Here is a 16,405-nt window from a genome sequence, read left to right as displayed (position 1 = left end):
CATTGAAAAGGAGTGCCTGGCCATTGTGTGGGCACTCAAAAAGCTCCAGCCCTATGTCTATGGGAGGGCTTTCACGGTCACAACCACAGACCACAACCCCCTGAGTTGGCTACAGAGGGTATCAGGGGAAAATGCCAAACTGCTGAGATGGAGCTTGGCGTTGCAAGAATTTGAATTTACCATTCAGCACAGAAAGGGCAGTGAAAACAGCAATGCTGATGGACTTTCACGCCAGGACTATCCCTCTGAGGCTGAATTCATTAATGGTGCCAGCAGTGCCCCACTTCCCGTTAGGGCCAGTGGGCCACAGGACACGCATTAAGAAGGGGAGGTGTAGAGGGAGAAAGGGGGTGGCCCGGTATGAAAGGGGGTGGCCATTTGGCCACCCCTAACCCCACCAGGGAGACGAGGGGTTAACTGGACTGAGGTCCAGAAATGTGATTTCACCCCTGTTATAACCTGTAAATGTGTATTTTCCTGTGGCCCCTCTGTTATTGTACCTCAGTTTCTGCACCCCACACACTAGAATCCATCCGGGAGCACAAGGGTTAATAGTCCGTTAATACTGTGTCTCCAGGTATGGACAAAGCAAAGAAATGTCTCTGAAGCTATCAGGATGACAGATGGCCCTAGAGTCCCAATGGCTAGAACTTAAGTTTTGTTCAAAAGGTTTTATTACCCTCCCTGTCTGTGAGTATGGGGGAGGCGCATTCCATAGCAGTTTTTAAGTGTCCCACTTATCACTGTCCAACACAGGTTATCTTGTCCAAGATCCGGAGGGGTAGCTGGCCTGGCATTCCATTTGCACATGTGGGGCCTCAGAAAGGAGACCCCAGAGTTCTACTGCACATGTGCCAGCTAGCAGGGGGGGCCTGTCCTAAAATGTGTTCCCCCACCAAAGATTGGCTGGAGATAATTGCAAACCAATCCCAGGGTCTTAATGTTACAGATAGAGGGACAAAGGGTTTATAACCTGCTGTTTCCCATCTATCCTTTGTCTTCATTTTTGGTCTTCATGCAAAGTCTTCATTCGTCTTCGTTTGCTGATATGGTTACCTGATATCACCTGAATGATTTCCTGACTGCTGAGAGAAATGCTACATCATACTTCTCATTCCCCCACCCTTATGTAAGTGTACTTCTTGTTTGTTACTGTATTATCTGTTGTGTTCACCTTTATTCTAAGGAATAAATACAATTTATTATATCTTAAGCCTCGTTCAGTTCAAACCCAATTATTTTTGTGTAATATTAATAAGCCTGTGGAAGCTATCGTCACACCAGGCTACCAAAATGTATGGGAAATAAGATCCAGGGTCCTCTTGGTGCCGGGATGTACCGCAGATTTGGAAGAGTGGCTCCACTCGAGAACTTTCTTGCGGTGCAGAGATGAAGTGAAGAGACGATCCTGAGGAGGTGACATGCCGGGAGGAATGTTACTTTGTTGGCCTGACAATGTGCTTTAGTGCTCCGAAAGCAGTGGCCGAAAGGACACATTTAGGAGGGAGGGTGGACTTCTGCTGGTCCGACTTGTCGTCAAGAGAGAATTGACGAGATAAGGCGTCATCCTTGACATTCTTGGATCCAGGGCGATAGGAAATTATAAAGTTAAATCTAGAGAAGACAAGAAATCTAGAGAAGACGAGCTCCCAGGCGACGTGCTCCATTAATGTATAACAAGTTTTTGTGATCAGTCAGGATAGTTATGGGGTCTTCAGTACCTTCCAACAGATGTCTCCATTCTTCGAGAGCTAATTTCATAGCTAGGAGTTCACGATTCCCAATATCGTAGTTGCATTCGGCCGGAGAAATGTTTTTTGAACAGAAAGCAAACTGGACAGGGGATTCTTTCTCTGGGACAGGACAGTGCCTACTCCAACGTCAGAGGCATCAACTTCAAGAGTAAAAGGAAGTTTAGGATCAGGATGCGTAAGAACAGGGGCGGACATGAATGCCTTCTTGAGGAGTGCAAAAGACTGAAGCGCAGAAGTGGGCCAGTAAGCAGGATCCGCTGAGGTAGGGAATTGAGTAACGCCAACCCACAGCCAAGCGGGCGCGCCTAGAATGTAGATTGGTCGTTACAAGCCAGGTCAGGATTAGAGATGTGAGAGTAGTTGAGGGTACTTGCCGAATCAGGAGAGGAGAGTTGCGGATCGTCGGCATACGTAGCCAAGTTCAGGATAAGAGAGTATAGGATCGTCGGGGTACTAGCCAAGGTCAGGACTGGAGACAGGAGAATGGTCGTTCGTAGCCGGATCAGGAGAGGGGAGGTGCGGAGTCCAAGGTGAGAAGCAGGGTTAGGCAACAGCAGGAAACACAGGCAAAACAAGGCAAGGTAACTGGAACTCAATGCAGCAAAGCACGGCGTCACACAAGACTATGCTCAGCAATGAGAGACTGAGCGAAGCAGGTATTTAAACGGAGATCCTCCAATGAAGAAGCAGGGGCGGAACCAGGTAACGGAATCCCATAGGCTGCTGGTGCACACAAGAGTGCCCTATGATGCAGCCTGATCAGGAAGGAAGGTGGGACTGATTGCACGCCGACCCACGCGTGTCACGAAGGTCAGGGTGCGAAGCCCGGTGCGCAAGACACTCCCACACCAGTCCAGTCCGTCAGCGGGGGGGGGGGAGAATGGGGCGTGTTTCAGGGGGGAGGCTGGATGAGCGCAACCACCGAGTGTTAAAGCGGGGGGCGGAGCTAGAACCTGCGGAGGGGCAGACAAACCGCACAAGATCCGCATGCGCAGCGGGGACGTGAGACTGCACTTCCTGAGTGTCCGTCACAGCAGCAGGTCTGAGGTGGGGAGACGGTCTCCAGCCGCCAGGATGGCGAATCCTCACAAGCCTCAAGAATAGAAAGGCCAGATTAGACTTTGCCAAACAATATCTAAAAAAGCCAGCCCAGTTCTGGGACAGCATTCTTTGGACAGATGAAACTAAGATCAACCTGTACCAGAATGATGGGAAGAAAAAAGTATGGAGAAGGCTTGGAACGGCTCATGATCCGAAGCATACCACATCATCTGTAAAACACGGTGGAGGCTTCCAATGGCACTGGGTCACTAGTATGTGATAGAAGACAGAAGCACCGGATGAATTCTGAAGTGTATAGGGATATATTGTCTGCTCAGATTCAGCCAAATTCAGCAAAGTTGATTGGACAATGACCCAAAACATACTGCAAAAGCAACCCAGGAGTTTTTTAAGGCAAAGAAGAGGAATATTCTGCAATGACCGAGTCAATCACCTGATCTCAACCCGATCGAGCATGCATTTCACTTGCTGAAGACAAAACTTAAGGCAGAAAGACCCACGAACAAACAACAACTGAAGACAGCTGCAGTTGAGGCCTGGCAAAGCATCACAAAGGGGGAAACCCAGCGTTTGGAGATGTCCATGCGTTCCAGACTTCAAGCAGTCATTGCCTGCAAAGGATTCTCGACAAAGTATTAAAAATGAACATTTTATTTATGATTGTGTTAATTTGTCCAATTAGATTTGAGCCCCTGAAATAAGGGGACTGTGTATGAAAATGGTTTCCATTCCTAAACGTTTCATACGATATTTTTGTTCAATCCCTTGAATTAAAGCTGAAAGCCTGCACTTCTATTGCATCTCGGTTGTTTCATTTTAAATCCATTATGGTGGCGTACAGAGCCAAAATGATAAAAATTGTGTCAGGTCCGGAAATAATTGGACCTAACTGTATATAGCTTATATAATGCAACAGTAGAAGTATGCAGATGAATGCTAATACTATATAAGGATAGTAAAACAATCTGTGCAGTCATATATCACTATATTGGCTCAAATGGATCTCCAAAGGAATGCACATTTATCCCTTTACAATTACTCAGGCCCCCTATAATATCTGAGTCTTGCATCTCACAATGAGCGGGAGTAATCAAAGCGCGATCTATGATATTGCACCTGAATCGGCGATACTTTATTGGCAGGAACAGTATCGCTGATTCAGCAGTGATCGTACGCTTTGATGACCAACCCATTGTCCCTTATTCCCTCTAGATTGTAAACTCTCAGGAACAGGGCCCTCATTACCTCTTTGTATCTGTGCATGCTTGTCCTTATTTGTATTTGTATGCAACGCTGTTTAGATAATGATCAAATATTTGTACCCCGTTGTGGAATATGTTGGCGCTTTACAAATAATCAATGTTAATAATAATAATAATAGAACTACCCTCTATTTTATCTTTTTTTGGAATATTATCTTGTGTTTTACGCTCTTTTGGATGGAAAAGACGATTCTGTGAAGGACTAACTGGACAGTCCCTTTTCGATTTGAAGCAGCAGGCTTTTACATAAATAAATTAAATGTTATTATTATTTCCCTTATTTTTTCCTTTAAATTCACTTCTTTTTCATTTAACATATTTCACATATAACATTTTGGAAGAGGAGTCCCTGCTCCGAGGAGTTTACAATCTAATTGGATTGGGGGTAGGGTTGCCAGGTGTCCGGTTTTCACCCAGACAGGCCGGTAATGCGATGCCTGTCCGGGATAAAATCAGAGGTAATATGTCCGGTATTACCATTTTTGCGGTGGCGGCGCGAGGGCAGGCAGTGCAGAGAGTAGTACTGAGACTGGGGGCGGGCAGGAGTACTCGTGTGTGTCTGTGTGCAGCCTGTCCCTGATTGGAGGAGTGGAGAGCCAATCAGAGGACAGCTGGGGAGTAGCCCACACCCTGGCGGCCCAGAGACGTCGGTGTCCTTCCTGGCAATAAGGTAAGGACACAGATTGGGGGGATGGGGGGACCAGGGTGAGATGGTGACAGGATGGATGGGGGGGCAGGGTGAGATGGTGACAGGATGGGGGGGCAGGGTGAGATGGTGAAAGGATGGGGGGACCAGGGTGAGATGGTGACAGGATGGGGGGGCCAGTGTGAGATGGTGAAAGGATGGGGAGACCAGGGTGAGATGGTGAAAGGATGGGGAGACCAGGGTGAGATGATGGGGGGGGAGGGGCAGGTTGAGAAGTTGATGGGGGGGGCAGGGTGAGATGATGATGATGGGGGGTGGGGGGAGGGGGGATAAGATGGCGATGGGGGCCAGCCTGGGGAGATGAGATCATGATGATGGGGTATAGTTTTAATGTATTGGGGAGGTGGGGGTATATTTTAAATGTATTGGGAGGTTGGGGTATATTTTAAATGTATTGGGAGGTTGGGGTATATTTTAAATGTATTGGGGAGGTGGGGGTATATTTTATATGTATTGGGGAGATGGGTAGGGTGACCAGATTTTGAAAATGATAAACCAGGACAAATTTTTTTTTTTTTTTACAAACAGTTTATTTATTGTAGTACACTTATACTTTACTACAATTAGTCCTTGGTGCGTGCGTGTGTGTGTGTACCTCACTAATCGAACAAAAAAAAAAAGCCAGAGTTGAATGATTTTCAACCCCTTAACCAGTGTCAGGATGCCCGCTCTTCACAATTTCAAAAGTAGCAATCCCGCCTGGGATCTTACCTGATCCACAGTCCCTCAAGGTACTATACTGGAGGGGAGGTGTTCCCTACCTGTCTTCCGATGTCTCCCATGTGAAGCTTGAGTCAGATCTGGAAGAAAGCAGGATAGGTTACTTCGGTGTAGGTATACGGCAGTTAAGATAAGACATGGAGAGGGAGGGAGACAGGGTGAGGGAGGGAGAGAGGGAGACAGACTGGGAGAGGGAGTCAGACGGGGAGAGGGAGACAAGGGAGGGAGACACACCCACTGACACACACCCACACACACAGATACACACCCACACACACAGATACACACCCACACACAGATACACACCCACACACACAGATACACACCCACACACACCCACACACACAGATACGCACACACACACACACACACACACACACACACACACACACAGATACACACACACACACACACACACACAGATACACACACACACAGATACACACAGACACACACACACACACACAGACAGACACACACACACACATATATACACACACACACACACAGATACACACACACACACACACAGATACACACACACAGATACACACACACAAACACACACACACAGATACACACACACACACACATATATATACACACACACACACACACAGATACACACACACACACACAGATACACACACACACTGATACACACACACACTGATACACACACAGACTGATACACACACACACAGACTGATACATACACACACACACAGACTGACACACACACACAAACTGACACACACACACACAAACTGACACACACACACAGACTGACAAACTGACACACACACACTGGTACACACACACACACACAGACTGACACACACACAGACTGACACACACTGGTACACACACTCACACTGGTACACACACACACACACACACTGGTCCACACACACACACTGGTCCACACACACACACACAGGGGAGTGACGTCACCCGGCAGGTTCGCCCTCGTTAGCTGAACCGCAGGGGGCGTGGCTTAGCGCTCCGTCGCGAGTCCTGCTCTCAATTCTATTGAGAGCAGGAGCAACTCTCGCCACAGCGCTGCGGCCCCCCCTCGAAGCGGGCCAGGCGCCATTGAGGAAAGGGCTCTCGTCCCTGCAGCGTCCGCCACAGCGGGTGCTGCAGTAGCCAGCGGGGACCAGGCCTTAGGCCCCACTGCGGCCGGCGGCAGCCGTGCGGGCGTGTGCAGCGGGGCCTTAGGCTGCGCTTATAGTGCCGGCGACGACGACAGCGACGTCACGGCAAAACAAATGCATTGCTGCAGCCGAAGACGAAGCGACGGCGAGACGGAGCGACGGATTGGTCGTGATCGCTGGAAGTCATCTCTATTTGATTTTCCAGCGACCGTCGCGTCGCCGGCACTATAAGCGTAGCCTTAGGCTGTGGCCCCGCTGCTTGCGAGGCTGGCGGCGCGTGCAGCCGAGTCCCCCGGTCTGCAGAGAGCTGCAGGGGGAAAGACAGGGGGGTAAGACTGGGGAGTGACGGGGCGCGGCCGTGACGTCACGCGGCAGGTTCGCCCTCATTGGCTGAACCACTGGGGGACGTGGCCTAGCGTACCATCGCAACTCCTGATCTCAATTTTCTTGAGAGCAGGAGTTTGTCTGCGCAGTGCGGCGCCCCCCCTCGCAGCTGGCCCGGTCCCATTGTGGGGCGGCTCTTGTCCCTGCAGCGTCCGCCACAGCGGGGACCTGGCCTTAGCTGATATAAGGGGACAGGGGAGAACCGATCCAGCCTGACCTTTCTTACACTCTTAATTAAGGAGAGGTGATCTGCACCTGGCTTCATTTGCAAAACCTCCCCTGGGACCTTTAACCCTTAGTAGGGCCAGGTATAGTTTGCAAAAGCAGGAGGTATATACCTCTCCTCTACAACTTCACCACCTTTCCTCTCACATATCCTCCCCCCAGCTCATCCCTACTGGGGTGAGCGACCATGGACATCAAGCCGTGCACCCTAGAAATCCCATCAGCATTTCCCTGTCTCAGACCGGCCCTGTGTCCCACAGTGACATTAAAGGGCTGGAGACTAAGGAACCACATGCGCACCATTGAGTTTTTCTCTTTATTCTGGGACATCCAATAGGGTGACCAGATTTTCACAATGAAAAACCGCGACACATGAAAAAATTATTTATAAAACACATTCGTGACGCACCCGTTGCCATGACAATGAGACAGTGACATCAGGCGATGACATATTGCCATGACAATGTGGCATCACTTGATGCCTCGGCGCCATAATGCGTCCCGTAGTCATGTCAACTTGATGCCGTGTGACATCACGGAGCGGCTTGTTGTTATGGCAATGGGCATTACGTGACGTTGCGCAGCCATGTTGATGGAATTTGGAGGGGAGGATACAACCAAAGGCAAGATAAATAAATATATAATAAAAAGATCTAAAAAATGTTATCTCCGGGTTAGCCTTCAATAGGTGGAAACCCTGGCTCCAGTGTGTGTTTGTGTGTATAAAGGTGGGCCCTGTAGTGTGTTTGTGTGTATAGAGGTGGGCCCTGCAGTGTGTGTTTGTGTGTGTGTAGAGAGGTTTTCCCTGCAGTGTGTGTTTGTGTGTATAGAGGTGGGCCCTGCAGTGTGTGTTTGTGTGTACAGAGGTGGAGGCTGCAGTGTGTGTTTTTGTGTATAGAGGTGGGCCCTGCAGTGTGTGTTTGTGTGTATAGAGGCGGGCCCTGCAGTGTGTGTGTGTATTGAGGTGGGGGCTGCAGTGTGTGTTTGTGTGTATAGAGGAGGGGGCTGCAGTGTGTGTTTGTGTGTATAGAGGTGGGCCCTGCAGTGTGTTTGTGTGTATACAGAGGTGGGCCCTGTGTGTACAGAGGTGGGGGCTGCAATGTGTGTTTGTGTGTATAGAGGTGGGTCCTTAAGTGTGTGAATGTTTGTTTGTTTGTTCCCACCCCTCCATTCTCGTTCCACCATTCCCATTCTGTCTCTCTCCCCATTCTCTAGTTCTCTCCCCCTATTATCTGTGTCTCTCTCTCGCCCATTCTCTGTGTCTGTATCTCTCTGCCCCATTCTCTCAGTGTATCTCTCTCCCCCATTCTGTGTGTGTGTGTCTCTCTCTCTCTCCCCTTCTCTGTCCCTCTCTCCCCCCATTCTCTGTCTCTCTTCCCCCATTCTCTGTCTCTCTTCCCCATTCTGTGTCCCTCCCTCTCCCCCATTCTGTGTATCGGTCCCTCTCCCCATTCTGTGTCCATCCCTCTCCCCATTCTGTGTCTCTCCCTCTCCCCATTGTGTGTGTCCGTCCCTCTCCCCATTCTCTGTGTCTCTCCCTCTCCCTATTCTGTGTCCGTCTCTCTCCCCATGCGGTGTGTCCGTCTCTCTCCCCATGCTGTGTCTGTCTCTCTCCCCATGCTGTGTCCGTCTCTCTCCCCATGCTGTGTCCGTCCCTTCTCCTATTCTGTGTGTCCGTCCCTCTCCCCATGCTGTGCCCGTCCCTCTCCCGATGCTGTCTCTCCCTCTCCCCATGTTGTCTCTCTGTCTCCCCATGCTGTGTCTCTCTGTCTCCCCATGCTCTCTCTCTCCCCATGTTGTGTCTCTCTGTCTCTCACCCCAAGCTGTGTCTGCCTCCCCATGCTCTTTCTCTCCCCATGCTGTGTCTCTCTGTCTCTCTCCCCATGATGTCTCTCTGTCTCTCTCCCCATGCTGTGTCTCTCTGTCTCTCTCCCCATGCTGTGTCTCTCTGACCCTCTCTCCCCATGCTGTGTCTTTTTCTCTCTCCCCATGCTGTCTCTCTCTCTCTCTCCCCATGCTGTTTCTCTCTCTCTCTCCCCATGCTGTCTCTCTCTCTCTCCCCCATGCTGTTTCTCTCTCTCCCCATGCTGCCACTCTGTCTCCCCATGCTCTCTCTCTCCCCATGCTGTTTCTCTCTCTCCCCATGCTGTCACTCTCTCTCCCCATGCTGTCACTCTCTCTCCCCATGCTGTCTCTCTCTCTCCCCATGCTGCCACTCTCTCTCTCCATGCTGTCACTCTCTCTCCATGCTGTCACTCTCTCTCCCTATGCTGTCACCCTCTCTCTCCATGCTGTCACTCTCTCTCCCCATGCTGTCACTCCCTCTCTCCCCATGCTGTCACTCTCTCTCCCCATGCTGTCACTCTATCTCCCCATGCTGTCACTCTCTCTCCCCATGCTGTCACTCTCTCTCCCCATGCTGTCACTCTCTCTCCCCATGCTGTCACTCTCTCTCCCATGCTGTCACTCTCTCTCCCCATGCTGTCACTCTCTCTCCCCATGCTCTCTCCCAATGCTGTCACTCTCTCTCCCCATGCTGTCACTCTCTCTCCCAATGCTGTCACTCTCTCTCCCAATGCTGTCACTCTCTCTCCCAATGCTGTCACTCTCTCTCCCAATGCTGTCACTCTCTCTCCCAATGCTGTCACTCTCTCTCCCCATGCTGCCACCTCTCCCCCCATGCTGCCACTCTGTCTCCCCATGCTGTCACTCTCTCTCCTCATGCAGTCACTCTCTCTCCCCATGCTGTCACTCTCTCTCCCCATGCTGTCACTCTCTCTCCCCATGCTGTCACTCTCTCTCCCCATGCTGTCACTCTCTCTCCCCATGCTGCCACTCTCTCTCCCCACATGCTGTCACTCTCTCTCCCCATGCTGTCACTCTCTCTCCCCATGCTGTCACTCTCTCTCCCCATGCTGCCACTCTCTCTCCCCACATGCTGTCACTCTCTCTCCCCATGCTGTCACTCTCTCTCCCCATGCTGTCACTCTCTCTCCCCATGCTGTCTCTCCCTCTCTCCCCCCATGCTGTGTGTCTCTCTCTTCCCATGCTGTCTCTCTCCCTATAGTGTGTGTGTGTGTGTGTGTGTGTGTGTGTGTGTGTGTGTGTGTGTGTGTGTGTGTGTGTGTGTGTGTGTCATTCTGGGGCCTACCTTTCACTGTGCAGCAGTTTGGAAGCCATCTTGAGCAGCAGACACCTCACTGCTGGGGCTCCGCCGACACAAATACTGCCCCCACCCTCTGCAGCTAACACCACCCCCACCCTCTGCAGCTAACACCGCCCCCACCCTCTGCATCTTACCCCGCCCCACCCTCTGCAGCTAACCCCGCCTCCACCCTCTGCATCTTACCCTGCCCCCACCCTCTGCATCTTACCCCACCCCACCCTCTGCAGCTAACCCCGCCCCCACCCTCTGCAGCTAACACTGCCCCCACCATCTGCAGCTAACACCGCCCCTACCCTCTGCCGCTAACCCCACCCCCAACCCTCTGCATCTTACCCCGCTCCACCCTCTGCAGCTAACCCCGCCCCCACCCTCTGCCACTAACCCCGCCCCCACCCTCTGCAGCTAACACCGCCCCCACCCTCTGCCGCTAACACTGTCCCACCCTCTGCCGCTAACCTCACCCCCCACCCTCTGCAGCTAACACCGCCCCCACCCTCTGCAGCTAACACCGCCCCCACCCTCTGCCGCTAACCTCGCCCCCCACCCTCTGCATCTAACACCGCCCCCACCCTCTACCACTAACCTCACCCCTCACCCTCTGCATCTTACCCTGACCCACCCTCTGCAGCTAACACCGCCCCCACCCTTTGCAGCTAACACCGCCCCCACCCTCTGCCACTAACCCCACCCCTCACCCTCTGCATCTTACCCCATCCCACCCTCTGCAGCTAACACCGCCACCACCCTCTGCAGCTAATACTGCCCCACCCTCTGCCGCTAACACCGCCCCCACCCTCTGCAGCTAACCCCGCCGCCAACCTCTCAGCTAACCCCACCCCCCCACCCTCTGCAGCTAACCCCACCCCCCCACCCTCTGCAGCTAACCCCACCCCCCCACCCTCTGCAGCTAACCCTACCCCCCCACCCTCTGCAGCTAACCCCACCCCCCACCCTCTGCAGCTAACCCTACCCCCCCCACCCTCTGCAGCTAAGCCTGCCCCCAAACTCTCAGCTAACCCCACCCCCCCACCTTCTGCAGCTAGCCCCGCCCCCTCCACCCTCTCCATCTAACCCCACCCCCCCCCTCTGCAGCAAACACCGCCCCATCCTCTGCAGGTAACCGTGCCCCCCCCCACCCTCTGCAGCTAACACCACCCCCACCCTCTGCAGCTAACACCGCCCCCACCCTCTGCATCTTATCCCGCCCCACCCTCTGCAGCTAACCCCGCCTCCACCCTCTGCAGCTAACCCCACCCCCCCACCCTCTGCAGCTAACCCCACCCCCCCACCCTCTGCAGCTAACCCCACCCCGCCCCCCCTCTGCAGCAAACCCTGCCCCCCATCCTCTGCAGCTAACCCCACTTACCCACCCTCTGCAGGTTACCCTGCCCCCACCTTCTGCAGTGAGCCCCGCCCCCAAACTCGGCAGCTATTTTTTAACTTTATCCGCGGTTTGAAAAATCACAAGACGTTTTATCCAACTTTTTCATTGAACATTTGTAGAGAAAAGTAGCTATGTCGCCAGAAGCGTATTTCCCAATATTTAGCATCTCTACTAATTGATGTAAATGATACTTCATATAAAGCAGGTTATGGGGCACAGTATTAAATGACCATAATATCTCTTATCACATCCCAGTATATGGATCTCCCATTATCACAACCTGGAAACCTCTGACAGCTCAGGGGCTGAGCTCAGAATGTGACACATTCGCATTCTAATGCCATTTTCAAAAAATACATGTTTACCTGCGACCTGACTTCCATGGTTACAGCCACACCGCTCTGTGCCAGAGTTCTGTGCCACCACTTGCTGCCATATCCAGTGTGGATCTGACAGGTAAGTTTCTTCTGAGACGCAGCAGAGATTTCAGACATTTCACCGCTCATTTAGATCATATTTATAACAAGGGGGTTTCTTTTTCATCTTCAGGACACATCCACAACTTTTTGTCCAAGTATTTGAGTCTCCGATTGCGAGGATCATCCTACTGTATTTTTAAAGCAGCGAACATTTCCCGAGATGGAGAGACGCCGGGTAAGATCTTAAGATCTGATAAAAGGACAACCTTAGAATGCATCAAAACAAAGTCTGATGTGGCATGTTACAGAATTAAATAGGGGTGAGATCTGACTACCTGGGGTCCCCGTGTGTTTAGAGGCTCCCATAGAGAGCCAAAGCGTTGATCAGCTCTATTCAATAGTATTGTATATATTTATTTTTTGCAAAGCCCTGGTGTGCCTGCTTTTTCTTTTTATATCTATATATACATAAACACACGTGTGTATGTGTACAGTATGTGTGTGTGTAATGTGTGTGTGTATACAGTATATATATTTATATTAACGGTGCAATGTTTTGGTTATATATATATATATATATATACGCACAAATACACACACACACACACACACAGATTCCTGCTCCTAAAAAAGTAAGCACAATCAGTAATATTCTCGCACTCACACTAAAATGCGCACTAACAGATTGATACACTTGTAGAAACACAGCCACAAAACGGCAGCTTAGCATAGACCCACACTATGTGATATAACACAAATTCACACTTCTCATTATGCTTTACAAACACACATACACAATGTAACTATCAGACAGTAACACACACACTAATGGTTACAAACACACAAAGTAACTATCAGACAATACCACACACTCACAATAATGGTTATAACACACGCACACACAGTAACTATCAGACAGTAACACACACTCATTCCGACACACACACACTAATGGTTACATACACACTCACACACAGTAACTATCAGACAGTAACACACACACTTTCCGACACACACACACACACACACACACACACACACACACACACACACACACACACACACACACACACACACACACACACACACACACACACACACACACACACACACACTAATGGTTACATACACACTCACACACAGTAACAATCAGACAGTAACACACACACACTTTCCGACACACACACTAATGGTTATATACACGTGCGCCCTTTCATTCTCACTACACACGCACCCTCTCTGTATACACTTCTAGCACATGTAACACTACAGTTTGTAGTGAGAATGTTCCCATTAGAACGGTTTATCTGTGTAGCCCCACGGATTTTGGGTTCAACACCCTCAAACCTCCCATACAGCAGCAGGAAATGCGTATGAGTGAGGAATACATCTCAATATATCCTCTGTATCACAGGCATGGAAAGCTGAAGAGCAAGAGGAGGAAGTAGTCCCCCAGCTTCCTCCCGCCGGCGATGTTCAGGTAAATGGGACTGGCAGAGCTGTGAATCAGCTGCACATACGATACTATTAGCTGCTGTACAGGACACTGATAGTAGGATAGTCTGCAACACTTTACAGTATAATTATACAGAACCTGCTGGGGATCTCTTCCTGCAGGTTAGCTGGGTCATGTTTCCACAGGTCTCATGGGATGGGAGAGACCCCCCCCCCCTTCCCCAGCCGCGCCCCCCCCCCCCGAACAGAGTTCCCCAGCTCCCCCCACCCCCGCGCAGCCCGCCCCTTCCCAAGGCTCCCCCTGAAGTGCCCCCCCCCCTTTCCAGGCCCTCCCCTTCCCCTGATCACACCTGCAGGGCTCTCCCGTTTCGCATGTCCTGGGGAGTATGAGGGGATACTGAGTCTGGGGAGGAGGCATTAGGGGGTACTGGGCCTGGGGGGGGGGGGAGAAAGGGGGTACTGGGCATGCAGGGGGTAGTGGGTCTGGGAATGTAGGGGATCCTGGGGAGGGGAGTATAAGGGGGTATTGGGCCTGGGAAGGGAAATGTAGGGGGTACTTGGACTGGGGAGGGGGGTAGTAGGAAGTACTGGACCTGAGGAGGGGGATATTTGGGTGTCCTGGGGAGGAGGGTATTAGGGGGTATTGGGCCTAGGAGTATTATGGGGTATCAGGCCTGGGAGTATTAGAGGGAATTGGGCCTGGGAGTATTAGGGGGTTCCGAGCCTGGGAATGGGAGTATTAGGGGGTACTGAGCCTGGGTAGGGGGGTATTTGGGAGTACTGGGCCTGGGGAGGAGGGTATTAGGGGGTATTGGGCCTGGGAGTATTAGGGGGTACAAGCCAGGGTGTATTAGGGGGTACTGGGGGTGGGAATGGGAGTATTAGGGGGTTTTGAGCCGGGTGATGGGAGTATTAGGGGGTACTGGGCCTGGGAATGGGAGTATTAGGGGGTTCCGAGCCTGGGAATGGGAGTATTAGGGGGTTCCGAGCCTGGGGATGGGAGTATTAGGGGGTACTGAGCCTGGGGAGGGGGGTATTAGGGGGTATTGGGCCTGGGAGTATTAGGGGGTACAAGCCAGGGAGTATTAGGGGGTACTGGGCCTGGGGGTGGGAGTATTAGGGGGTATTGAGCCGGGTGATGGGAGTATTCGGGGTACTGGGCCGGGGGGTGGGAGTATTAGGGAGTATTGAGCCGGGTGATGGGAGTATTAGGGGGTACTGGGCCTGGGGGTGGGAGTATTAGGGGGTATTGAGCCGGGTGATGGGAATATTAGGGGGTACTGAGCCTGGGGTGGGGGGTATTGGGCCTGAGAGTATTAGGGGGTACAAGCCAGGGAGTATTAGGGGGTATTGAGCTTGGTGATGGGAGTATTCGGGGTACTGGGCTGGGTGTTGGGAGTATTAGGGGGTATTGAGCCGGGTGATGGGAGTATTAGGGGGTACTGGGCCTGGGGGTGGTAGTATTAGGGGGTATTGAGCCGGGTGATGGGAGTATTAGGGGGTATTGAGCTGGGTGATGGGAGTATTAGGGGGTACTGGGCCTGGGTGATGGGAGTATTAGGGGGTATTGAGCTGGGTGATGGGAGTATTCGGGGTACTGGGCCTGGGTGATGGGAGTATTAGGGGGTATTGAGACGGGTGATGGGAGTATTAGGGGGTACTGGGCCTGGGAGTATTAGGGGTACTCGGGATAGGGGTATAGTGAGAGACGGTCCTCAGAGGAGAGAAGATGAGGACTCTCGGGCTGTAGATGTAAAGGAGACAGAGGAAGAGGTGCAGAGCTTTCTCATCTTATAGCCGAGTGTAACTGTGTGACCGGGAGAGGGGATTCCCATAGAGACACATCAGCTAATGTCCATCTGCAGCATCATGTAACAAAATCTTCAGCGGGAACAGGACAGGAAAACGAGGGATCCGCTAATAACAGACAAAACAATGACGTACAATGCACACGGGTTATCAATTATTTTTCAAATGGTATAAATGGTTCTGTGATTTAACCCCTTCAGTGCCAGAGAGGCAAGCAAAGGCTTTGCTGTGCTTGTTATTTTGCTCGGCGATGCGTTTCCTGCCCCATGTGGCACAGGAGCTCTTGCGATACAGAGTATCACTGCCCCTGGTTACAAACACTTTGTATCTCCTGCAGGTGGTGGAGTACACGGCGGTGGAGCCGTTCGTTCTCTCACCGTCTGGATCGCCCTGCAGCAGCAGCCCAGGAGCCAGCATATCTACGCAGGAGGAGGAGTGGGTGTGGGAGGAGGAGGTGGTGGAGTACACAGTGGTGGAGGAGGTGGTTGAGTACACTGTGGTGGAGGAGGTGGTGGAGTACACTGTGGTGGAGGAGGTGGTGGAGTACACGGTGGTGGAGCCGTTCGTACTCTCACCGTCTGGATCGGCCGGCAGCAGCCCAGGAGTCAGCAAATCTACGCAGGAGGAGGAGTGGGTGTATGAGGAGGGGGAGGTGTGTGAGTGGGATGATGATGATTGGGATACGGTGTGGGAGGAGGAAGAGGAGGTGTGGAATGATGATGATTCGGATGATGATGATGATGATGGGGGTACGGTGTGCGAGGAGGAAGAGGAGGCGAGGGATGATGATGATTCGGATGATTCGGATGATGATGATGATGGGGATACGGTGTGGGAGGAGGAAGAGGAGGCGAGGGATGATGATGATTCGGATGATGATGATGATGATGGGGGTACGGTGT

General features: G+C 51.7%; 1 long non-coding RNA gene across 1 annotated transcript; it reads left to right on the top strand.

The window, feature by feature from the left end:
- The first annotated feature begins 12,011 nt into the window (after positions 1–12,011).
- On the top strand, positions 12,012–15,951 carry LOC142494517 (uncharacterized). Its single transcript, XR_012801503.1, has 4 exons — positions 12,012–12,276; positions 12,370–12,474; positions 13,654–13,719; positions 15,841–15,951. It is a non-coding gene; the product is annotated as an uncharacterized LOC142494517 (long non-coding RNA).
- The last annotated feature ends 454 nt before the right edge of the window (positions 15,952–16,405 follow it).

This window comes from Ascaphus truei, chromosome 5 (assembly GCF_040206685.1).
Source record: "Ascaphus truei isolate aAscTru1 chromosome 5, aAscTru1.hap1, whole genome shotgun sequence".
Taxonomy (NCBI): domain Eukaryota; kingdom Metazoa; phylum Chordata; class Amphibia; order Anura; family Ascaphidae; genus Ascaphus; species Ascaphus truei.
Note: the sequence above shows the minus strand (reverse complement) of the source record. Positions and strands in the feature narration are given on the sequence as shown.